General features: G+C 33.8%; 1 protein-coding gene across 3 annotated transcripts in view; it reads right to left on the reverse strand.

Annotated features, from left to right (window-relative positions):
- Nucleotides 1–26016, reverse strand: part of Rassf (Ras association family member) — a 203694-nt gene that overhangs the window by 94542 nt on the left and 83136 nt on the right. For all 3 annotated transcript variants that reach the window (XR_012479702.1, XR_012479701.1, XR_012479703.1), the window contains exon 9: nt 20141–20193. The gene's annotated coding sequence lies outside the window, so the exon portion shown is untranslated. The remainder of the gene's footprint in view (nt 1–20140; nt 20194–26016) is intronic.

Consider the following 26016-nt stretch of genomic DNA (forward strand, 5'->3'; position numbering starts at 1 on the left):
GAGGGGGAAAGATCGTGACTGCGTCACTACTGGCTCAAGTCGACTAGACCAGACCTTTTTGCAATGGAGACACACTTTTTTTCGATGAGAAACTCTTCTCTGTTCTGCAGTCCCTTGACGATTCTCCACACAGTAGCGCAGTCATCCAGTTACATCATCCCCCTACTGTTGTATCTGATGTAACACAACACGTCAACTCGGCGGTCTACTCCATTCTGTTTTATTTTTATATTCTTGTTCTTAATTTTCTGCATCCACGATCACCATTAGCTTACATCACAAATTACTTTTTTACTGCGGTTTTTATCTTTGTTGAAAAAAAATTTTTACAAAAAATTTTCTTCATGTTTTATTTTTCATAAAATTTATCCACGATAAGAATTAAAGGAATTTGTGACAAGAAGTATAAGCTTCCAGATGTTCATTTTCGTTTTCAGTTAGAGTATAAGTAATAAATACATTAAAATCAGGATTTTATCGAGTACAAAAAAAAATACATTTATACTAACGCAATAAAATAACATGGTTTATTTGTCGCTGTAAATTAGTAATTTACCTGTTGCAGTAGAACTCGTTACTCGTTGGTAAAGTACGATCTAACTTTGTAGTAACAGTATAACTACATCCCCGACACAAGAAGTTGTACGACAATTTGTAACCGACACTGCGAGAAAATCTTGTGTATATTTACCGAAAGCTATTAAAACTCTACTTTAACAGTGAAACTCTTTCAAATTCATTACCTTAAAAAAAAAATATTCATATCATTTTTCAATTTACCCACCCAACAATCAATTGTAAATAATTCATAGCAGTAGTCGTGGAATCTCCAAATTATTTATACTTGACCAATAATTAGTCAAGTTAATTCAATTTGTCATAAGTAAAAAATAATAAAATTATTTTTTTAAACACTATTCTTGTCAATTTTAGGATTATGATAATTTTTTTAAAATTCGATGTAAAAAAAAATTTTTTTTTAAAAAGAAACTATATTGTTAAATTTTAGAATCTTCTTAGTTTCTATTTTATCCCCCAAATAAGCTTCTTGACCTACGTACCTTTATATACTCTTTATCCACATGTACCAGCTGCATCATCCAAACAACATCTCAAACTTTCTTAGAGCAACGTGACGCAATTTCAACACAGACAAAACTCGGCTCTCAACTTGAGTAGTCTTAGAGTGAACTCACGTGTACGTGACTTTGCAGTATCCAGCTCTAACACATTTCATCTTTACTACTATACCATATATATTATACTCCTAACCATGTATATACCAAAAGATTATTCGTGAGTACATAGACATATATACCATCTATATAACTAATACGAATACTCAAATATACATATATATGTACGTATAGATATTAAACGTGTATATGAGAAGACGTAATGTCGCTTGGACCGTCAATAGACTTTATACATCAGAGAAGATGTTACAACGTACCTTGCACATATATATATATATATATGAGCTTGAGACTAGGTTTGAGCAAACTTCTTCACATCAGAATAACTCTCACATCCTCTGGGCCTCTGGGCTACTCCGAGAACTCATCCGCCTATGTTCATCTTCCGTCACCTGAGCTTTGTAACTACCAAAGATGCCTATATTACGTATATTTTATGTTACGATACCACAAAATTGTATATTACATAATATACATTTACGGTGATAATATATATGTCTAAATATATTTTATAGAATGCAGCAGAGATATACACGGTTAATATAAGCGACAGTCATGCCAAGAAATCATCGTCAACTCAATTACGAAATCTCACACTGGTTGACATATCTCACATATACCCAATAGGTTTTGACTCAGTGGTTTATAAAAAAACAAACGATTGTCGATGATAATCGTCCCAAGAATTGACAGATAGTACGAGCATATATATTTTATATGAATAGTGTGTCATGAACGTTCCACCGATCACGATATGGAGCATATTGGTGCACATACCGACGTATTATCTGCTCAATTATTAAATCCACGCTCATAGCTTGTACGACTTTTGAAGCACAGAAAATAGAAGGCTTTTATTATTTAGAGCCGCGAGATCATTCAGTCATTGAGCGGCCGACTCTAAGTCGATCCACTGGAGTAATCCAAGTGTCCATACTTGAAAATGAGGTAACTGTTATTGATTTCTTGGTTGTGCGCTTACGGTTGTGTGTTATATCTAATCAGATAATAGGATAGAAATTAAATAATTGAAACAATAAAGCTTTTTCAAATAATTTATCGCTACTTTAAATCTGTAAAGTTAATTAAAATAATGCGGAGTCAGATGAGAAGTAACGAAAATCCACTCTTATAATTTAGATGAAAAATATAAAAATATATCATGTAAGCAAACTATTCGTAACGTGATTGGTCAAATATATCATAAGCATGAAAATATATGCAAATCCTAAACTCAAGCGCGCGCAAATTTGAATTCTAGTTTCATAATGAAAAATAATTAAAGCCACGAGGTTATCCGATAGTTTTATTATATGTGAGTGAAAAAAGTATCAGAGGTTTAGAAGCGAGATAGTGTCAGGTGACAAACTGCTCAATTGAATTTCCCACATACCCTAGAGAATATTGAAACTTTCTCTTCTCGCGGAACCTACACAGGCATACACACACAACACGCTCATCGAGTGTATATATCTAACGTCGTTTATCTATGCTCATCCTCGAGCAAATTCCCGGTCTCGTTCTTACCCCTTTGGTGTCTAAAACTCTGTTATTTTTTAGCTTGGTTACTCTGGTGTTGCTCGATACAGAAATAACAGAGTAAAAGCTGAGAGTAGCTTCATGCATGACACACTCAAGAAGCTAGTAGCTTCAGCAGAGTACGGGTTACCGGATGTTACTTTGCACCAAGAAAGTTTCCTCTGTTGTACTCAGCACTGCATAAGCATTACGACAGTGAGAGTGAAAGTGCCAACCTCATCTGTGTGTATAAAGTTTTAGTTTAGTAAGCAGGTGATAATAGTTCTGACTTGAACTAACTTTACCTAGTTTCTACCAAACATCTTCCCAGCTACAGTCATGCATGCATACATACATACATTATTACCTAATCCTACAATTCAATAACAATTTAATTATCCCACCGCAGCTTTTCAAGTAAAAGATATATTTGTAAAACTGTTGAAAAAAAAAGGACTGTTCTGTTTAGAATTTTTTTTTTTTAATTTAAATGATTATGCCATTCGTATAAGATTGATAATCGACATAATTAGAAGAATAAGAAAGATTTTATGAAGGAAATATCTACATTGATAAAAAAAAATTAACTTGATTCAAAAAAGAAATTTTTCTATCGTCAAATTTACTTGAAAAAAAAATTCAAAATTTTTTCAAGTATATAAGATGATCAAATTATAAGAGTAAGTTAATTATAATTTCAAATTTTTAAATAGTTTATAATAGATTGTGAGTTTTATTAAATTTTCAATAATTAATCTGATTATAAAAATATTATTTCAAAAGCATCAAAGTCATGTATATTGAATTGAAATAAAAATGATCCAAAGTTTTTTCAATCACTATTCTTTTATCTCTCAAATTCTCAATAATCACATACTGATTGCCGGTTTCTAGTTTTAATTAAACTTCAATAACAATTATTCTTAAAATGGCATGAAAAAATTTCTGAGCCTTGAATGTCTGTACCTATATTTATTCAATTAACAAAATAAATTAAATCAGATGATTGAGAGTGTAAGGAAAGGAAAGGGGAAGTATTTAGTTAGGATTTCCAAGGCAAAACAATTTCACGATCTATCTATCGGCCGTTAGTATCTAGGAGCTGCGGGATGGCGGTACCACTACCAGCACCAAGCACAAGTACCATCAGTAGCTAGTAGCTCTCCAGTACCAAGAGAAATTATCCGTATTGCAATTCTCTCCCCTTACCCTTTATTCCCTGGGAAGCTCGTTTCCGAGACACAGAGCCTTTCGGTCCGCCTCGTTTTCCTAATCCTTCTCGAGTGGAGCGGTTGCACCATCGTCGATACTCGACTCCAGCAACACCATCAAGAGCACAAAGGAAGGACCGCTCCCACTGGTGCAACCGAGAGAAAAGATTGAGGTACAGTAGCAAGTACGCTAGAGAAACCCGAGCTAACCAAGGACAGAGCCAGAGAGGACCAACAGAGACACCGAGAGGAAGATTCTACAGTTCGTTCTTTATTCTCCAGTCTCTTTCTCTTCGGTGAGTACTGAGTAAAAGCTGGAGCACCAGTAGAGACAAGAGGTTGAGACGGGATTCTGAGCAGAGGCTGGAGTTTTTCCACAGTGAGAAATAGGGTCTTGGGTGTGTAAACCCGGTTACTTATGGAGGCCATTCCAGTCTGCGGGTTCCGGCCGCCGGCTGAGAGGTTTTAAGGACTTAGCTCGACATTAGCGTCCTCCGTGTATGTACACGATCACCAATAGCCATCAGCCCACTCGGTCTCGTCGGTGTTCGATATTCGGTACTCGGTCTATAACTTAAACCTTCTGTGTAGCAGGTGACACGTGATGTAAAACCAATAAGAGTAAAAGAGCCTTTCCTCTTTCCTCTCAAGGAGGGATAGATTAGTAAACAGATGGATTGCTCGAGATATCCAGATAGATAGATAGATATCGAGATAGATTGATAGATAGCTAATAAAAGTATAAAGAAAAAGGTAAGGCTCAACATCCAACGAGTTAAACGCAATGAGGATAGGGTTGTGCTGAGAACGAATAGAACTTGTCTTTATGTGTGTGAGTCTCTACTGTACCACCACAACTGCAACAGCTATTTCAGTATTATAGTATATCCTTCGGATGGCAGGTCGCGCGGACGCGGAGAAGACGAAGGACCGAAGAAAGCGCAGGAAGAGTGAAGAACCGAGTGAGGACGAGGATGGAATGGATGTGCGGCGATTTGGTTTCCAATCATGGAACGACGGGACGCGCCTCTATCGAACGAGCTGGCAAGCCCGGCCATCCACCTTATCCTCATCCTCTTTCTCTTTCTCTCCTTATTCCAGTTGCTTTCCTTTGGTTGAAGCCATGGTCGGTGCTCTGGTGCAAATCGACCCAACCCAATCCTCATTCTCTCCTCCTGAGCTATTTTCTATTCACCAACTCGTCTACCCGGCATCCCTATAGAGGGTATACCTATACATTTGTGTCTATATCTATGAGTATAAGTCTAGCAGTCGACTAGTCTCAGCTGAACCACCTCGATTAGTCACCCGTCACCCGTCATCCAACACCCAACTCCCAACTCCCATCGTCCTTGCCTCTTACGTCGGTGTCCTGCTCATCATCCAAAGTAAACTTGTTCCTCGTCTTCGTCACTCGCTTTTAGTGCGTTTGTGCTGATACTGATGGCAATGCGACTGCTGTTAGCCTCAACCCTCCATCATCTCCATCGCCTTCGCTTTCCTCGGCTATATCTTCCTCCCCAGGCCTGAGTACCTTCGTCACTATCATCCACAAGCAACCTCCTCGACACAACTTGTACAACAGTTTCAACCCCATCGACCATCAGACTACAATGTCATCCGAACTATCTAACTTTGGACCTAAGCATGAGAATTACTTCGAGCTAGACCATCACATGCGATTTTATTTCTCAGTTCTTTTATTGGCGATCCTCAACCTCTAGTTCGCTAGTTTTCATTATCAACGAATGAAAGATGTGGGTTGATAATTTTGGGGCGACATGATAACTCTGCTTTCGCGGCACGGAGTTTATATACGACAAAATAGTAGAAGTTGAAGTAAAAATAAAAGTTGTTGAAGTAAGCTTCAGTAGTGGACGATGGTTGACGAGTTTTGAAGTAACAGGAAGTAGAGACCATTGCAGAAGTACATGTGTGTGGATGAAATGAGGAAGAGATGTACTATGTATGCTATATGTACTGCTGCTGCGGTATTTGCCAGCGGTTATTCGTTTCCGTAGTAGCGTGCTACGTGAAGCAGTCTATACTACTAGTAGTGTCTGGAGAAATCTACGAGCGGACCCCTTGGGGCGCATGAAAAATCACAGAATCACACGACAATTTCTCGGCAATTGTAATATATAGACAATTGGGTCAGGTTCATGTGATACTCTGTTCTCGTACGTGGGTCTTGAGCCAACTTGAGTTATGAGATTGTAAAACGATTGAGCTGCTACATTTATTATTGCACGCGGGTTTATAACATAAATATATTTTTATTTGTTTCAACTTTAAGTTGCTGAAAAATGTCTCGAGATATAATATAACAGCTTTTATTTTTATTTTTATTAATTGTTATGGGCCACAACTTAAAAAGTATTAAGCACAGACTTTTATTGTACCGTTACTTGGATTTATTATTTATAGGTATGAGGTTGAGCTTACAGCAAGTATTTAGTTATTTGCTCGTTATATTTTTTTTTTTTTATCGAAAAAGACATATCTTTTTGAAGACAGATTTATACTCCAGATACTCAGTGAAGTTATCAACTGAAATTTTATTCTAGTTTTTATGAATTTTACAAGATGTATGAAAAATCTTTACGAGTATAAAAGAAGCTAAAGAGTCAAGAGTTTATTGGATAATAAACAGAAAATTCAGTTTTTACATCAGTACACAGGAGAATTGAATAGCCTTGACATTTGGTTAGAGCGCCTGTAGCGTCGCAATAAAATCTCATTGAATATCTGTTTGACCTAGAGAGAACATGAGCCAGAGAGTTTGCAAGAAATAATAATAATAAAAAAAAAAAAAAATAGACAAGAGAATGAGCTTATTTCCTGTTGCAATTCTAACACACATGAGTCTTTTATATATTTTATTATACAAACATATTTGTATGTATTTACCGCAGTCTTTTTCTGAAGGCAAGTTTACTTATTCTATGTACTATACACAGCACCCGTACTAGGTCTTCTTTTTACTTCGAGTACATCAAAACTTTAATAAACTAAAAGCAGATACGCTACTGTTATCATTAATTAAATATAGAAGTTTAACTTGGAATAACTATGGGATATTTTTCATTTTAATTCGTCAAATTAATGATATTTAATGCTCAGCTATCATTATTATGATTGTTTATTTTCTCTTTTGTTTATATAAGTGTCTTCTCGATTTTACGGTAAGAATTTTACTGCACTATTCTATTTATGATTATTGGAGTTACTTGAAACACTTGGATTTATGAGAAGCTGTGTAAACAGTACATAATATCGTAGATATCAAAACTATAGAATCAATAGATATTATCGTATTCATTGGATTGGAACAACTACAGTTATAACTTGTTATCGAAAAAGAAGTCCAAGTTACTCTTTACTCCTTATATTACTTATACTGCACAACTAAGTTTCCATGGAACTCACTCTCTTTCGATGATCTACAAACATCCTTTGCAGAAGTTTACCGTACACTCCAACGCTCTTTGTTCTCATGGGAGGATGACTTTTCTTACTTTGTGTGTTATGTACCTATTGTAAATCACTAAGCCACTGATAAACAACTATTTTTCAATTATATTTTTTTTCACAGCAAGTAAAATTTTATTTGTAACTACATGATGTATTAATAATTATTTAGATGTGAGGCGCCACTATTTTTTCTTTAATTTAATTTGCTAAATTTTGATGTTACTATTTTTTTGTTGAGTTAAATTACTCCAATTTTCATGAATTTTTTTTTTGTTTTTTTTTTATATATATATTTAATTTTAAAATTTATTCATGACTTTCACAAAAAAATACCGCAAGATGTTCAATTTTACAACGACAAATAATCACTTAAATAAAAATATTTTTCTAAACTCTAAAGTATCATCAATAAAAATCAAATAAGTTCTCCTTTAACTTTCTCCTATTCAATTTATTTAGCAAAACTGATTAACAGCGAAACAATTAACTTTTGTCGGTTGATTAGCAGCTGAATAATAGTTCCAATATTTGAAATAAATTAAAGTTTGAATTTGATACCATCAGAGTGGATATGAAACTCGCAAGTTAAGTTTGTAATTCAGATATTTTTGATAGTACACACGAAGCCTAACTTTATAATTTCAGGAGTTTATTTTCGAGCTTATATTCCTGTTATGTGTTAAGACATATATATCTGTATATATTTAAGAGAATACAAAATTCTGAACCGCTATACACCAGAGTTGATAGCCACCTGTGGTTCACCCTTTATTCTCCCCGTGAAACACTTTCTGCATGCACACAAACGTCGTTTAGCTTTGCTACTCCTGTACTACTACATACTTTCTCTTCGTTTCTGTATACATGTAAAAAAATCTTTTATTCTAAACACGTTTTCCAACCGAGAAAGAGTTTACCATGATTTTTATTACTCCACACCGTCTTCCTCTCAATATTCATATTTTTCTTACCCGCAACAAAACCTCGCCGACAAAAAATAATCCATTACACTCGTCTGTCATTTTAACGTGTATATTTACTTATATTATTATTATTATTTGTTTTTTTTTCTACAAACTCTAACAAAACATATTTCACATTATTTACCTAAAAAAAAAAAAATTTTGCTTCTGTTATCATAGTCAGACGTTTTAATTATGACAAAAATCAATTAGCTTACAGTAAAATTTCTTCTACTGTATTACAAAACATTTTTCAACATTAAAAGTATCCTTGACAAACAAATGGATCAAAGAGAGCATCAAGAGGTACTTGACAAACACTATTTGTTTTGTTTTGTAAAGAAAATAATTTAGTGACGATAAGAACATAAAATTAAAGGCGAGAAAAAAAGAGCAATTTTGCCACGCAGTGAATATGGTTGGGTTTAACGGGATAAAAAATGTGGAATTTAAGTTAAACAATGGAAACAAAATATAAGACTCGACACATTAATTGAGGGTGAAATGGGCGTGAGGGTTGGGCCACCCAAATGCCCTACATAGTCGGGAGCACAAGTGACTCTTGAGCGAGTAGAGTTAGGATAGAAAGAGAAAGTATCGAGGGTACATAGACTACACTAGCAGAAATATAAGTATGAAGAGTAAAGAGGTAAAAGCGGGTGTGGGAGGCGAAGCAGTAAAGACTGAGAACAAGAGTTAAGAGAATAGAAGCCGGAGAGATTTCTCTTGAGCTTGTCTAAAACTACACCCTGATATGCCAGTTCGAAGACGTAATAGAAGGAGTGGCAGTTGAGGTATCGCTGCTTTGGAGACCGAATGGAAGAAAAAGGAAGAGAGGAAAACGCAGCGTGTGCTACAGTTCGGAGGAAGAGAAGAATATAACAAAGTGAAGGAAAGGAATGGAAAGGGGTTAGAAGAGGGCTCTTTGGGCTCTGAAAATGCAGCGTAATTTGTCTTTGTCTGGCGGGGGCCGCGGGGTAGGCAAGCGGTGCGGTATAACGACTAGAAGGAGCTTACGCGAGGGTGTGAGGCTGCCGGAGCTTGTAGGCAGTTAAAGGGTAGAAGAGAGTGAGTTGAAGGGTAGAGATTCCGTGCTTGACCCGCCTGGGATCGATGCGTTCGTCTGCCAGAACGGTGTACCGAGACGCCCGCTCATTTCTTCTCTTTCCCTCTCGCTCTGCTCCCTGAAGACACAACAGCGGCTCTCTCTCTTATCTTCGGTGTCTCCTATCGAGCTCTCTCTTCCACCCTTTCTTCATCCATCCACCTCATTCACTCGGTTTCTCACCCCCCAGTGGTTCCACCAGCGGCGTATCGTCTCGTCTCAGCTTAAAACCGAATAGAATGGAATAGAAGCGTACTAGCGGTTTTACCCAGTATACTATAGTACCTCTCGCACTCAAACTCTTCAACTATATCCTACTATCCTATCCTTTACTGTATGTACACATACATATTATATACAACAACGGCTGTTGGCCGTCGACAACGCACACGGCGTTACCTCGGTGCATCGGAACGCGTACTCTTCTATTCATATGTGTGCTCACACACTAAACAGCGATGTGTAGTCAGTGTTGAAAGAGCAGAGTGTGGTCTGTAGTGTGTAGCGAGCATTTCTCTTCTCATACAGCTCACAAGGCAGCTGATCGTCCTCCATCGCAAATCCCATACACCAGAGCAGTGTCCTTCCGAGGTTTCCACAGTCGCACATCCCACCCACCAAAGTCCCCGACGTCGTTCCTCTGAGCTTTCGACCCAGGGCTAACAACGCTCTTGCTCAGACTAAACTGTATTGTGAGCTTGCTTTATCGCTGCCGTCTCTACTCGCTTTGGCTCGAGCTCAATATGTTTGGGAGACTATGCGCTCGTTGTACCTTCTATTCTGCGTTACAGGGTAGGTAGAGGTAGATAGAAGTGTGTGTGTGTATATACAGTGTGTCTGTAAGAGCTACACTCAACCCTGTTTCTAGGGGAAGAGAGAAGAAAACGGCCGCAGCAAGTGTGGGTGAGATTGTGCAAGAGCACTTGCGTCTTTCTTGCCGTCACATTTCACGCAAACCCCTCGGGACCTCAATACCCTCAGGGACCGCACCCCAAATATCGAGCGCACTGGTCTTGCCGTACAGACGTCAAAAAAGTCCATTGGAGGTTTTTATTTTTTTTTTTTTAATTCTATTCCATCGATTTATTTTTTGTTTTTTTATTTATGTAGCAAAAATTTAGAGGTTTGTTTTCTTTGAAAGTTTTAATTGTATTATAGTGAAAATTGAAAGAGAAAATATTTTGAGTTGAGAGTGAATTTATTGGAAGAGGACTAAAGAAAATAGTTTTGGGATTTAATTTATTGGCGAATGTATGTTGTGAATGGGATTGTAAGCAAACGATGACATTCGAGTCGGATTTTCAAGAGGGAGTTTGAGGTTGAATAAATATTTATGACACGGTGAACCATTAATTTCACTAGCATAGACGCTTACTATCCCTACACCGACGGGGGTGTGTATACATCCATTTTGTGGTGGGAATTTGCTGGCAGTTTGAATTCTTAACTCTACTTTCGCGGACTGAAAGATTTATAACTTGGTATGAGGACAGCCTCGATTTTGCAGGTGACATAACTCTGTGAAATTGGTAATTAAATGCCGTCGATTTTTATTTGGCACCGCATTGTCAATGACAAGCTTTGGATTATTTTTTCATATTTTTCACTGGTACTCTAGCTGGAGTAATCTAGCTTTTAAGGAAGTGAAAAATAGATGTGGAAGCTTGACAATTTTTTAGTTGGAGTTTCTGTTTTTTTTTCTTCTCTTGTCGAGTTTGAGGAGCCTATTTTTTTACTTGGCTGATATATATGTTAGACATCCGCTTCCACTGCGGTTTTTTTGTCATCTCAGCTTGGACTTATCTGTTATTATATATTTGCATTTCTGGTATGGAAAATTGTCAAAAAGCCAACGGGTTAGATATTATATTCCATTATTTATTCACCTACGTTTTTTTTACGTTGATGGATATTGCTTAACTATTTATTTTTTGAAAATCAGAAATATTAAAATTTTCTAAATAGCGATATAAAAGCTATTGCGTAAGTGAAATATAATAATTCTATGTAATAATAAAAATTAAATTTATGTACTGCGATTCACATTATAGAGAAACAGAATTTCATGAAATATACTCCAAATGATAAATTTATATATTATTAAACGAATTACGCAAAATTCAATATTTTCAATGGCTATCATATTATTGGAGATTGATGTTTATTTTTGATAAGTTTATTTTTAAAATGTTTTTTGTTAATAAAAATTTAAAAATTCATCAAAAAAATAAAAAAAATCACAACGTTATTTTCAGAATTTAATTCTGCATCGAAGGAGTGATTGTTCATATTTTTATCACAATTTTTAAGATTTTTAATGTTAAAAAATTTAATTATTGCTGAAAAAATAATAAAGTTTTTAATGAATTGAAATTTAATAAATTATTTTTTAAAGAAAAAATAAAAATGCAGAAAAATTTATCATAATAACAGCAAGTACTTGAGCAAGTTCTGAGAGGCCAAAAATCTAACAGCCAAAAAAAAAATTTCAATTACGTCTGGAACGAGCTTTCACTTTCAAGAGTCCAAAAGCTTTCAGCCTATTCAGATGAAAGACTTGGAATTTACTGCAAATTTAAAAACGGAGGTGATATATTATTAATGGAAAAAACTACTAAATGTTTTCTCAACTGGTGCAAGTTATAAAAAAAATTCGAAAGATACTTAACGATAATAAAAAGTGTTTTTTGTTTTACATAGATAAAATTTAGGCATAAATAAAAGATAAGAGATCCATGATCGTGTAACGAATAAAATAAAGTCAAACTAATTGAAAATGAATATTAATAAAGAGCAAGTAGTACATAACAACCAAGATAATAATTTAAAGCCAAAAGCATCGTTCAATTCACTTAACACCAACATCAAACTATGTAATGTATTATATCGCAATGTAAATACACATTAAAGTATCTTTATGGCCATTCTCAGCGAGTTTCCTCTTACCCGGACGATAAAATTTACAACGTCTGGCAATAACCAACTGGGCTTCAATGCCTTGTACAACTCAAACTCTCTCTTTCTTCTTCTTCTTCTTCTTCTTCTTCTTCTTCTACTACTTCTCTCTATCTCTCTTCCTTTCTGTCCCCTATGCAACTTTTTTAATCTCAAAATCATCGCTGCAACTTTATCTCTTTATCATGACTATCAGTGTTCATTTTTCGATATCATCAATTTTTATTTATTTTTATAAACATAAATCAATTTTATTCACTTTGTCTTTACTTTAAGCAAACTAAACACATTTTAGATTTTGCATGTAACGAATTGTAGTAAAAAATCAACAGTACAAAATAAAATAATAAACAGAAAAGAGGTAAACTGAGAATGTACAACCTTTCTTGTAGTAGTAGTTTTCATGAATTTCGTTTACATACACTTATTCTACTTTATATCTTGAGAAAAGGATTCTCAAAAAACAGAAACGTTATTTTAGCATTTTTTAACAGTTTTCCTCGATTTTTTTATCGTTGCAACGCCAATCTTATAAATTTAGTAACTACCAGGAGGTCAACTACACCTTTAATTATACCGCTTTGAATATTTGCATAAAATAAAACGTATTTTTATCAATTAAAATGTTAAATTACAGATTTTATTAGCAACCTTGTTATTACGACTGTAATTGTACGCTTATTAAAATTGATATAGATATTTTTTCTACTCTGACATTAACGTAATATAACATGTAGTTATTTTCCTGTAATTGTTACAATTTGTTTTATTTTTCAGCAGCTCGCATGCATCTTGTTTGGGTATTAGCGAAATAAGATTGTGTTATTGGATATATATTTTCTCGTTGAAGTAGTATAGTGTAGTGTGCTCTCTCAGGCAAAACGTCCGCGCAAGCAGAAAGCGCGGATCGTGGTTCCGGGAAGAACCTCAAGTTCCGGCTGTACGCACGAGAAATGAGACCAAAGTATCATGTTAGATCAGCTGTAAATGACAAACTGCAATAAGCTTAGTCTACCGTTCCAAGTATCGTCCCTGAAATACTCTAAAATAAATAACCCATGAATTCTTTTTCGCAATAAAATTGAGAACAAACAAACAAGTAGCCGAACAAAAGAACAAAATTTATTAAATTTATTTTTTTTAAAAGTTATGATTATTTTATTTGAATGAAAAATAATAGTCCATGGTAAATTGAAGTTATTTTTTTACAAATTCTGTGCTTTCTTGTGTTAAAAACTGTCGAAAAGGTGAAAACGTTGAGAAAGTTTAATCTTAGCTAAACTTTTGAAATAAATAGTGTATCTTTGTGTACAACTCTTACTATTACGACAGAAAGTAAAGAATGCATGTATATGTATGTAAGAAGAAAAATAAAATAAGCAGGGAGTAAGATGGTGATAGAGAACGAGGAAGAACTGCATAGGAAAATAAGAGAGAACTGCAGAGTGTCGGTACTCGAAGAACAATTCTATGTCACATAAAAGAAGATGGAGAAATGCTTTCGTACTCTAGTCACTCTTTTTACTAATTTTTTATATTTTTTGGAGCCCTTTTTTTTCCCCCGAGTTGATTCTTTTTTCTCAACAAACGGCAGACGATGTTGAGCCGTTCGTGCCGGATTTCCCGTGAGGAAAGAAAACGTCTAACCGAAAAAACTTGCGCACGGGTCCTACAACTACTGGTAGAGAGGTACATAGATGCGTCGATCTCAAAGTCGATTACTCTTTCTCTTTGCTGAGAGGTTTCTCTCTGGAGAGAGGATGGCGTTGGTCGAAAAGCAATAGATGAGTGTGAGTGAGCAGAGGATGAAGAAAAAAAAATAAAGACAAAGAAAAAAAAACGGCACCAAGAAACGGAAGGTACTACACAGAGTTGGTACTCGAGGGTGTAAAAAATAAAGAAGAAAAAAGTTAAAAGGAAAATCGAGCTAAAAAAAGTAAGTGACGGAAAGGTATAAAAATAGACGGGAGTAAAAAAAATGAGTGAATTCTGAGGGATCGGAGGAATTAAATTTGCTCGGTGCTAGCCAAGCGCAACGAACAAAATGCAACGCAATCCTCTGGTAATTTGAAACGCGCTCCTTTAAAATAAGGTAATTCTTTATTTTATTTGGATCGATATATAGATACAGTACGGACAGCCAGAGTTGTAGAAACACTCTATCCCTTCGTCTTCCGTCTCCGTACTGACTGCCGACGAATCACGAATCACGACGGTGACAATTCACATTATCGAGTTTTGTACTGTTTTGCTCTCTAATTCTTTTTATTTCTGTCCTTCTTCTTTTGTAATACTACTATCTCAGCAATTACTTATTCCATCAGCAAAAAAAAAAAATAAAAATAAATTTAACTTACTTACTATGTATCACTATTAAATATCATCCTCTAATTATTGTTAAATTCGCGGAAAACAATTCATCGAAATAAGAATAAAAGTTAAAAATACATAAAGACAAGAATCAAATGAAAATTAGGTCAAATTGCGTCATGATAACAATATACATAGGCAGCATCATCAGTTTCTCTGGTACTTCTTGGAAGTATCTACTGTTCTACTTTGTAATTTCACTCTTTACGCCTTACTCCAACTTGTTTCTCTTTACTTCCATTACAGATCAATCTCAAACAAGTGCTTACATATTTCACTTTACTCTTCTTCTTTTATATCTTTTTACTCTCTTCTCTATTATTTGTACATATATATTGGAAAAATAAATACCTACTTTTTGTGATATTATATACACATTTATAATGCGACGACATAACAACGCTGTCCATTAGGTTGCGTTGAATGAGGCTTAACCAGCGGAGAGAATTGGAAATTTTCTTGCTTCCCCATACAAATCCAGTAAACTGTACCATCAAATTCCATTTATCGGCTCTTGGAAGACAATGGTATATAATTACAAAATAATACACCACGACAATAAGAGTCCAGTCGTAAAAATCAATTTTTTCTCAACTGGCATAAAACAAAAAATAATGAAAAAAAAATCAAAATTATGAAGATGAGGATGAAAAAAAAAAAAAGAACCAATATATTCACACGTGTAGTCATCAATTACAACACGGTCTCAGCTCTTTTTCCCATCTCGGTGTGCTCAGCATGCAAAGCGGCTAAAATATGATACGCTTCACCAGAAACGAGTCTCGCGCAGGTGGCAAATACAACAGGGAACGCTCACAGAAAATACTTGGTATACACTCTTGAACGGTATTCCTTTAACCCGGTTATGAGCTTCACGTCATGTGGAGTCGGTTCTTGGTCTTTCTACTCCACTCAACTCAGCTTTAATATTTTCTTTTCTTCCTACACCTCATCCTTGTATCCTTCCTTCTTCCGGCACCTTCGAAACTAAAAATAAGAAAATCCTTTATGGCACGACATCAGCGTGCTCCGGTGGCACCCAAGTCGGAGGAGAGAAAATAAAAACAACCACTTTTCCCTCGTATCCCTCATACTCGATACCGATTCTCTTTGACAAACAATAGACTGCAAAAAATATCGTGATATCGACTATTTTCACTCATATTTTTTTATCCACATACCTACAATATATATTTTTAAAATAAAACCTCAAAAAATGAATAAAAATTTATGAATATAAAAGTTGTGTATTGGTGCATATCACATGTTTAGCATTTTGTATATATTTTTACCCAAATCCTTGGGCAATCTGGAATATGTATAAAGATATATACATATATAGATGTATTTTATTATATAAATATACATGTGTATCCTATCCTATACTCATCGGACAATAATTTTCTGGCTCGCTCTCACCCTCAGCACCGAGTAATCCGTCAGTTGGTCTCTCTTCGACTCACTCTGCGTCGTATTGTGTAATTGGGTGTGAAATGAAATCTAACGAAAACCCTTTTAGGCGTGTACACAGTCACTGAGGCTGTCGACAAGCCCGGCCCAACCCGACCCACCATCGACACGTACAATCTAAACTATTGTATATCTATATACTTCCTCTGTTTTCCTCTTTCTTCTTGTCTTTTCTACTTGACAACCTGCCGAACGCTTTTAGGTCCACGCAACACCGATACACTCTAATACCTCTTTACGATCAAATAATTTTTATTTTTTTGCTATCACATCCCTTCGTCGCTGCTGCAAAAAATCTCGACAAGCTTCAAAACTCTGCAAAACGCTCGGATTCATATCAAAGACGATTATTCTTTGGTTTATTTTCATTTATTATTAAACTTTTGGAGAAAAATTTATAGGAAAATCAGAATAAAATTTTCAAGATGAATAAACCACCAGTTGAATTATTTATTTTAAAAATCCTGAGTCCAGTTTTTGTTTAAACATTAGGTTTTTTTTTTTTTTAGTAATCACATTGCATTTTTATTCAACATAGTCAAGCTAAATTTTTTATAAATGCATGTATACCAAATAGTACTAGTTGTCTATTAAAGTATTGAAGAAAGAAAAAAAACTACAATTTTGAAGCCATCGCGGGAATTACAAGTACAGAGAGTATTAATCTCCGTTAAATCTTAAAACTCGGCTCCTTGATCTTTAATTTGGTAATGTTTATAGCGCGAAAGTGTCTTATAATCATTCAAAGCGACATTATTATCGTTGATGGTGAGAAGAGACGCCAATCTATTGTCGGTGTGGGACACTGTCATCGGATGACTGTAAGGGTTCGGCCCACCCGGATCTTTAACGAGACGTTCGAATCCAGCCGTGGTCTTTAGCAACATTAAGAAAAGACAACAATCGAGAATTGAGAATCGACAATTGACAATCGAGGATCAATGACAATCGCGGTGCGTCCTGTCGCGATTCTATGTCCGATCGTTTAAGAGACCTGGTGACAAAGATAAGACGAAGTAATATAGTATAGGATAGGACGAAGCGAAGCGTCGTCACCACAAGTGGAATTGCAACTCGTTAAAAAGCATAAGCAAGACATTTATGGGTACGCGTCCTCCTGGACGAAGCGAATTCTAACGTAATTGTATGCCCGTGGGGCGTGTTCATCCAAGGTACGTTGGTACCTTGAAGGCTACTGCTTTTCTTGATGTTGATGCTTCTCCTTCTGCTCCTTGCTCCTTGCTCCTTGCTCCTTGCTCCTTCTATTCAACTTCTGCTACAGCTACTTTTGCTTTACTTAACTTAAACTTAACTCGAGAGTCTGATGGTCCTTAGCTACTTTATTGTACATCTTTGTCTGGACATTCACTGTTCACATCAGAGTTCTCTCTGCTCCTCGCTGTACTGGAACTCAAGACGTCCACGGTTTATTTTATTGGCTCGTAAATAGCGGTCGCTGGGGAGCGGAAGTGCTCGGGTACTTCCAATTACGAAACGCTTTTCGTTTCTCTGCTTGCTCGGGTATTAGGGATTGAAGGTAAGGAGAATATATCCCAACATTGTACGTCAACTATGCATTAACGCAATAATTTGTTTAAGATTCCACTCAGCCAATGTCCTATGTCTATCTTCCTCTACACTTCTGTGTACTGTTAGACTAAATCTGTATGCTGATGTTTCTCCAGTTATACTTACAGCTAATGCCGTATTTTATTTTCCTCTTATCTAGTTTCATGAGGCTGTAAAATCTTCTCGAGGTAGGCTGCAGATTCCTCTTTCGACTCCGTTATTAACTCTATTTATGTCTCGTTTACTATTGTTTTCATAGGCAAATAAACTATTTAAATATTTTATTTTATTGAGCTGATTAAAAAATATTTCACTGTAATTTAAATAAATTACATGGAGAAAATTTATTAAAATATCTATATTTTTTGTAAATATTTACGGAAGAAAAATAATTTAATGACTATTATATTGTGAAATTATTTTTCTGTACCACTGCGTATCGTTAATGTTTTCAGCAACCGATTCAAGAATTGTTTGGCTTGACTGAACTTCATTTTTTTAATTATTCTTTTTATAAATACATTATACGCTCGATTACAAACTTTCTCCCAAGGATTTAATTAATAATACTATGATAATAATGATGATAATAATAAATAACTGATTTCACTATCAAGTAAGAAACGTGAGAAAATAGATATCAGTTTAGTGCGATAATATAACATAAACTTTAGCATTTACATGGTACGTCCATTGCGAAGAAAAAATAAACCTGAGAAACCTCAAATTGAGTCGTCAATCAATTGTCAGTGTCAATCAATCTGCGGTTAACCTCACGCATTATTACATCGAATATAAACTAACTTACAAGTATATTTTAAAATATATTTTAATAGTGAGAGACAACAAATAAAAAATAATATTCAAGTTAGAAAAAATAAATTTTTCATCGCCCAACTCCAATTAAAATGAAATTTATTCAAACTGCTGTGAAAATATTATCAGAAGTCTTAAATAAATAAATGATGGTGATAATAAATAATAAAATAATGATAACAACATATAAAATAAAGATAATAAATATGTAACAAAGCATCAAGAAAACAAGAATGAAAAGTTCCGTAGCGGCTGACAAATTGGTCCATCAGCAAGAACGCTTGAAGGCTTATACACGAGCACATATATACATTTATTTTTTACTCCTCTTCCTCTTTCGTTTTCTTTGTGTACTAGCACCTGTGCACGCGCGTTGCAACAACCTCGTCTCAGAGAGCAAAAAAATAATATAAAGTAGAGGAAAAAAAATGTGATTGCGTTCACAGAGAAGTCAAGAAAATGACAAAGGTGAGTTGGGCAAGGGTAAGGGTGAGAGTGGGAAGTAAAAAAATAAAAAAAAAAGATAAATGAAGAAACTGGTAACGATCGTCGTTGGTGATGTGAAGCAGAGCGACAAGCGACTCGATAATATCTACGCCCGATTCAATCTCGCTTCAGGGTTTATTATTAAGGGTAACGCGCCCGTCTCCAGCCATCTCTTACTCTTCTACTTTAACGAAATAAAAAATCAGAGAAAAAAAATGGAAGAAAATATCATACCTTAAGGAAAGACTTCCATTCCTTGGCTATATACTGCATAAAGAAAAAAATACGACAACATTTCCTATACAATCTCATCGACCTTTCAGAATAAATTTCAAGTATTCTATAGAAAATGATTTAAATCTTAAGAATAAAAATACTTTTTCACTCGACATCTTTCTAATGACCTTCCTTTCAGAAGAAATTTCGTTTAAGCTTTTAAAAGCTTTAAATTATCACCTAAATTATTTAATCATTAAATTTTTATGTTAAACTAAGTGCAATGTATTGTTGAGATTAAATTTTATTTGGATGCAATAAACTGTTGAATCTTGGATTGAAATTGCAAAATTTAACAGAGATAAATCTCTATATTTCAACTGTAAACCCAAAATTTATTAAATACCATTGTAAAAGCTGTAAAAAATTTAACTTGCTCAATGAAAAGATTTACTTTCGGCTATTTCAATCAACTTATTTTTCAGCTTCGAGCTTTATGAAAATTTTAAGTCAAACAAATATTACACTCAAAAATAAATATGAGAATTAAATATCAACGGTATAATTAATAATTATTAAAAATTCATGCCCATTAAGCAAAACGTTATTTCTGAACATTCTTGACATAAATTTTACATATATTTTCGAATATGACATTTTACGTGGATGCTCTGTTACAGGTCATGTAATTTAAAATTTAAAATAGCAACTTTAATAAAATTAATTTTCGATCCATTTTTTCCAAATCCATTAAATTCTTTCATTTCAAAAATATCATTTAATATTACTCACTCATAAGAATCCACTTGGTCCATCGTTGTCATTTTAGTCCATTTTCTCCAACTCTGTCAACAAAAATTTAAATTCAAATTCTATTGATTGAAAAATATGAAACAAAAATTCAGTTTTTATTTTTCAAAAAAAAAAGTTTTATAATGTAAAACTAAATTGTAATTCGTATCCTATATTTATAAAATATTCTTCGCGTTCTTATTTCGCCCACGAGATCTATTCCACAATTTTCTCATCCAATTTTCCCTTTTAAAAAGGGCAAACTATACCCGTTGTATTTGTTGACTCTCAGATTAAAACGGTGAATCAAATTGCATAAGAAAAGCAGCGTAACGTTAATGTCTACTCTTGTATTGTTCTATTGAAAATTTTTGAGCGCGCGCCCTGATGCCGCTATTGGAGTAAACAATTTCCGGTACTTGGTATGAGGCTCACCCGGTGACCACCAACAACGGTGAGCAATGACCGAGGATCAGCGAGATAGAGGGTTGCAGGGAGTGAGAGGGACAGAAATAAGGCGAGCCATATACCCAGCTAAGTATGTGCTATGCGGGGATCAACTAAATAAGAGAAGCTAAGAGTAAGAATAAAAATAAAAATGTAAATAATAAGAATAAGAATAAGAGAAGAAACAAGAGAGAAGAGAGAAAAGAGGCGAGAATATCGTATATAGGTGTTTCGCCTACTACACCTTACTCCCACTTGGTACATATGGCCCCACAACGACCGTGTGTGTGGCCCATTCAGACATAATGCGTTGTAACGTCGTAACATAATGCTACGGACGTCCGTCTTGTACCAACAGATGCTCTCTGCATCCGCAAACGCAAAAAGGTGCGCACATTGCCCCTTGCTGAGCTACTGGTTTATTTCCCGGTTAAATAGTGTATGTACGCATAAACCTACGCTTTAATACTGCATTTAAATACCTTTAGACTACTACACGTACTACTAAAGAACTCAACCAGCATAATAGGCAATTCCTATTAAAACTACGCTCTTGTATATATTAATAATATCTATTAATAATTGTAATGATCCTAAGATACTGTTCGCATATAGTCAAATATCCCAGAGGGCATTATTATAGGTAAGGATAAGAATATCGTGTATGCACCAACGCCTGGGTTCTATTAGAACAAACATCATAGAAAACTTAAATTACAAACCCCTCAGGCTAGTTTAATTTAGTCCACAAAAGTTTAGTTTTTATTATTCTACGCGCAAGTAAAACCTCTACTGATATAATACTCTCTGCTTACATGGATTTTTTTTTTATTCTAATGCACACTTGTTATTACTTGTATTATTTGAGAGTGTTTAGTTTTAAGAACTTGGAAGGTATATAATATACTCCTGGAATATATGTACACACTCATTTATTAATCGGAGTCTCAGGATCTTCCGGAGATGAAAATTAATCTGTTGGTTGATACGTATGAAGTAACTTAAGTTGAGTTTGAGTTTAGTTCCTCTGATGTAAATGTAAGAGAGAACTTTTTCTTGTTCTTAATTACTTTTAAAGTTTGTTGGTGGTTTTGCTTTTTACTTAATGTTTGTAATTATTATTCAATTATTATTAGTTGGATAATTTATTCGGGGTTTTATCTGTTTAAGTTATATTAATTTTGGTAAGAAATTTTAATGAAATTTTTTTTTCGAGTCCAAAAATAAGAAACTGTTAATTGAATTAATTTATTCTTATTTATTAAAGCAAGTTTTTGAGAAAACAAAAAATTGTTTAATTATAATTATTTGTAGTGATTGCTTAATTTTTGTAAGAAAACGATTGAATATATTAGCGAGTACATATTTTTTATATTACTCACTGCATACGCTGTCATAAAAAAATTATAATTATTCATCAGTTAATTGTATTTGCGTTATACAATGAAACATTGTTTAATTTATGAGCATTGATTAATAGCACATGATTTATCTGTACATTTAACTTGATGTGTAATTGAAAATAAACGCACGCTGATAATTGTTCCATTATAATAATTACACAATGATAAATTTTAATCGAATAAAATATTCAAGACATGCGCGAAAAAATTTTTTTTTATTATTAACTTGAAAATAGAGTATATCGATCAATTTGAGGATTCCCATAAAAAAGGTATTTTAAGTGGAAATTGTCCACGATTTGATGTTAAATTTCCGTTATTCTCGACACTCACTTCTGTCTCTTTTATATTTTATTTAACTTTAAATTCTTTTGTAGCCTCTTTGGCTCCGAGTCCGTTGTTCAAATCAAATATCCGATAATGCTATCCGGAACAAAATTTTCCACTTTGACAACGAATAATATTTTCATTTCTATACACATACATACTTTAGCTTGTAATTGAAAGTATGATTGAAATGGCAGTCGGTCTATATTCACCATTTATACCAGTGACATGTATATTGAATTCAACTGTGAACTTCAATCAATCATAATTACTGTCCCGTACTCTCGATACAAAGGAAAAAATCAATTATTATTGTATAAATCCACAAACAAGTTCAATAATAATGATAACAACAACAATATTTAATTGACCCGAAGCTATTGTAATATCCATAAACGCAGTTGTTCAAAGCATTTACAAGCTATTTATGTGCAATTATTGACAATTGTTTCAAAACAAATTAAAGTAAACTTTTATTTTATATAAAGAAAAATAAGTAAGTTTATTTCATGTAATTTAATTATTTTATATTTTTGTACTCAATAGTCGATATTAATATTTAGACTGACCATAATGGAACATGTTACTGAGGATTTAAATTTATTGAATAAATTTTTTTTAAATAAATTTGAACTATCAAAAATTGAATAAAAAAAAATAAAAAAATTTTGTGATAAATTTTATGAAAGAAAATTTAGGAAGATGATTCGTTTAACAATAATAATCAATATAGAGTACCTGGATTGTAAATAAAAATTTTTATTTGTTAATTTAAATAGGCGAATAAAAATAATGGTTGTTGAGTGACAAAGATATCGTTAAAGGCATTAATTAGTGAATAAGAGTGACAGATTTAGTGTATAGAGTTGAATATCGCAAGGAGCGTAGGATGTCAAGTGATTTCTCTGTTCTCTTATTCTGTTCATGGGGCTTGAGTCCAGTCTAACAGTCAACAGTAGCAGTAGCAGTAGCAGTAGCCGGAGAAATAAGAGAAGAGTAACATAAGAGAACAGCAAGAGTAAGAGTAGCAGTACCAAGTAGCTAATGCAATGGTGAATTGTCGTGAAAGACGAATGACCGAATCATTGATCTTGAAGAGTCACGAGGAACGACAAGAATCGATCGTTAATGAATCCAGTCGCTGAATAAAGTAATCAGTGAACACAACTATCGCTTCTGTCACCACCTCATGCTCGTTAAATTTACGTATTTTTTATTTTAAATAAACATATATATATATATATATATATATATATATATATATATATATATATATATATATATATATATATATATATATATATATATATATATATATATGTGTGTGTGTGTGTGTGTGTGTGTGTGTGTGTGTGTGTGTGTGTGTGTGTGTGTGTGTGTGTGTGTGTGTGTGTGTGTGTGTGTGTGTGTGTGTGTGTGTGTGTGTGTGTGTGTGTGTGTGTGTGTGTGTGTGTGTGTGTGTGTGTGTGTGTGTGTGTGTGTGTGTGTGTGTGTGTGTGTGTGTGTGTGAAATGCTCATTTTTAGATTTAAGTTTTCTATTTTATTGTTTTATTGCACCTATGTACTTAGCAGTAAGTATTTTTTCGAAAAGGTTGTAAATAAAGGGATTAAAAAAAAAGTCCAAAATAACAGATGTTTAAATAAGATATTTTAGAAAATAGTTGTATGCGTGGGAACGTAAGTATAGTTTTATCTCGTGGCAAAAATGTACATTATAAGTACTGAGAGTGTAAGAACGAAGTACGACTGATGCGGGTTGAGACCCCAGGTAGTAAGTAAGATTTAATTGTAAAGGACCCAAGCGGACAGTTCCTATTTAACTTTGATGTACGACAGACCTTTGTCTTTTAACTCTGCCAATTTTTTCTAATAAATATACTCACTTTAAACTAACCGCCCCGTGATTCCTTAATTATAACATCTTAATAAACATTTAGTATCCTATCTAATAAATTCCGATACTACATATATGTATACAAATAGATTTTATTTTATATTGTAAATGTGAAGTAAATTTTACGCTTGTTATTATGTATCGTTATGAGTTATGATTTATGAGATGTTTACTTATTTATTATTTTAATAAATGAGGTAATGAATAAATAGTTATGAATTAACGGAACGAGTCTATGTACCAGCACCGACGCGTTAAATTAATCAAAGCACTACACTTACTTCTTAAATAACAGCAAGGATGCAGTGACGAAACTCTAGCTTCAAAGATCGCCGCTTCGGAAGTGTAAAATAATTACTGCATTACATGCACATTGTGACTGTTTAGTACATTCTTATGAAACTCATTTTTATTGAGTGCATACTATCATTATTTATGAATAGTTATATTTTAATTGGAAATTCAAGCTCTAGATCATCTTCAAATAGAGATTAAATTTTTTGTTAATTGCTTCAATTAAAATGTGTGAGTCAAAATGAAGATGTTATAATTTTTTGCTTTGTCGAGTTCATAAAAAAAAATTGACTTGATTTAAAATCGACAATCAAACTAAAAAAGTTAAAAGTAATGAAATATTTTTTGATTTAATTAAATATTTACAATATTGAGAAATTTTTTTTTTTTTTAAATATATCAAAAATGATCAATTAAAAAAAAAAAAGTTGATTATCACAATTTTAACAAATTTTCAAAAAAATTTATAAATTTTCTAGAAAATTGTGATATTTAATATTTTTTTTTAATTGTTTGTTTTTTTATGTACTTAAAAAAAAATGTATATCAAAAAAGATGAAATAGAAATTTTATCAAAAAACATGAGAAAATAACAAAAAATTTCATATTCTGATTATCAAAAATTTTTTTTCAGAAAAATTATCTTGTTGTATTTTTTTATTCTTTGGATAAAAATTGTAACGCTCACATTGTATAATAGTAGGCAAGTTTTACGAGTTAAATAATAATAAGCTAAAGTATCATAAGCCTGGTAAGAACGGCTCGGAGAAGTTAAAGTACTGAAATGATTGATAGGATAAACTGGTTTCGTCGAAAAGTACAATATTATTACGACTTAAGGCGCCAACAACAGCCTCATAATATTATCTTTGGTTTTTTCCCGCGAAATAAGACGACAAAACACCTGAGCTACGAAAAACACTGATGATGAAAAAAGTAAAAGTGGGTAAAGGGCGTAAAGAAGGCGTATAATGGTTGTTCGATGATACACTCGCGGAGAACTAGGTACTCAGTCTTGAACTTGAAAAGTACAATCTTACGAGTACACCAGAACTGTTGAGGACGGCGAGAATTACCTTTTCACTAGAGGAAATTCCATTGTCGGTTCGACCATGTATACTACCGTAACGATCTTATACACTAGATTCTTACTTGTACGCTCACCGAGTACAGTGCGGACAACTACCGATTCTTTATTATGTTTATATACATAATATAAACTCTTTACTGGGCTCCAGATCCAGCGAGAGTCCTTTATCTGCGTACGCTCTACGGGCGGGTAATATTAGCCGCTAAAATGGGTATAAAAAATAGCAAAAATGATCTTAAAGATATATAAAGATACGGAATGCTGAGACAAGAACTGAACGCAATTGCTACGAAAAAGATAATATTCTAACGAGCCTTTTCTGAGATGTACTCACGCAGCTCTTTTAACGAACCGTTAAACCGTTTACGGCCTCTACTCGGACTCATCGTACTTTTGTTAAGTGATGCCTATTTTTATTTT

Source organism: Cotesia typhae, unplaced genomic scaffold (genome assembly GCF_013202065.1).
Source record: "Cotesia typhae breed Kobodo isofemale line unplaced genomic scaffold, CoteBio_Ctyphae contig_48, whole genome shotgun sequence".
Taxonomy (NCBI): domain Eukaryota; kingdom Metazoa; phylum Arthropoda; class Insecta; order Hymenoptera; family Braconidae; genus Cotesia; species Cotesia typhae.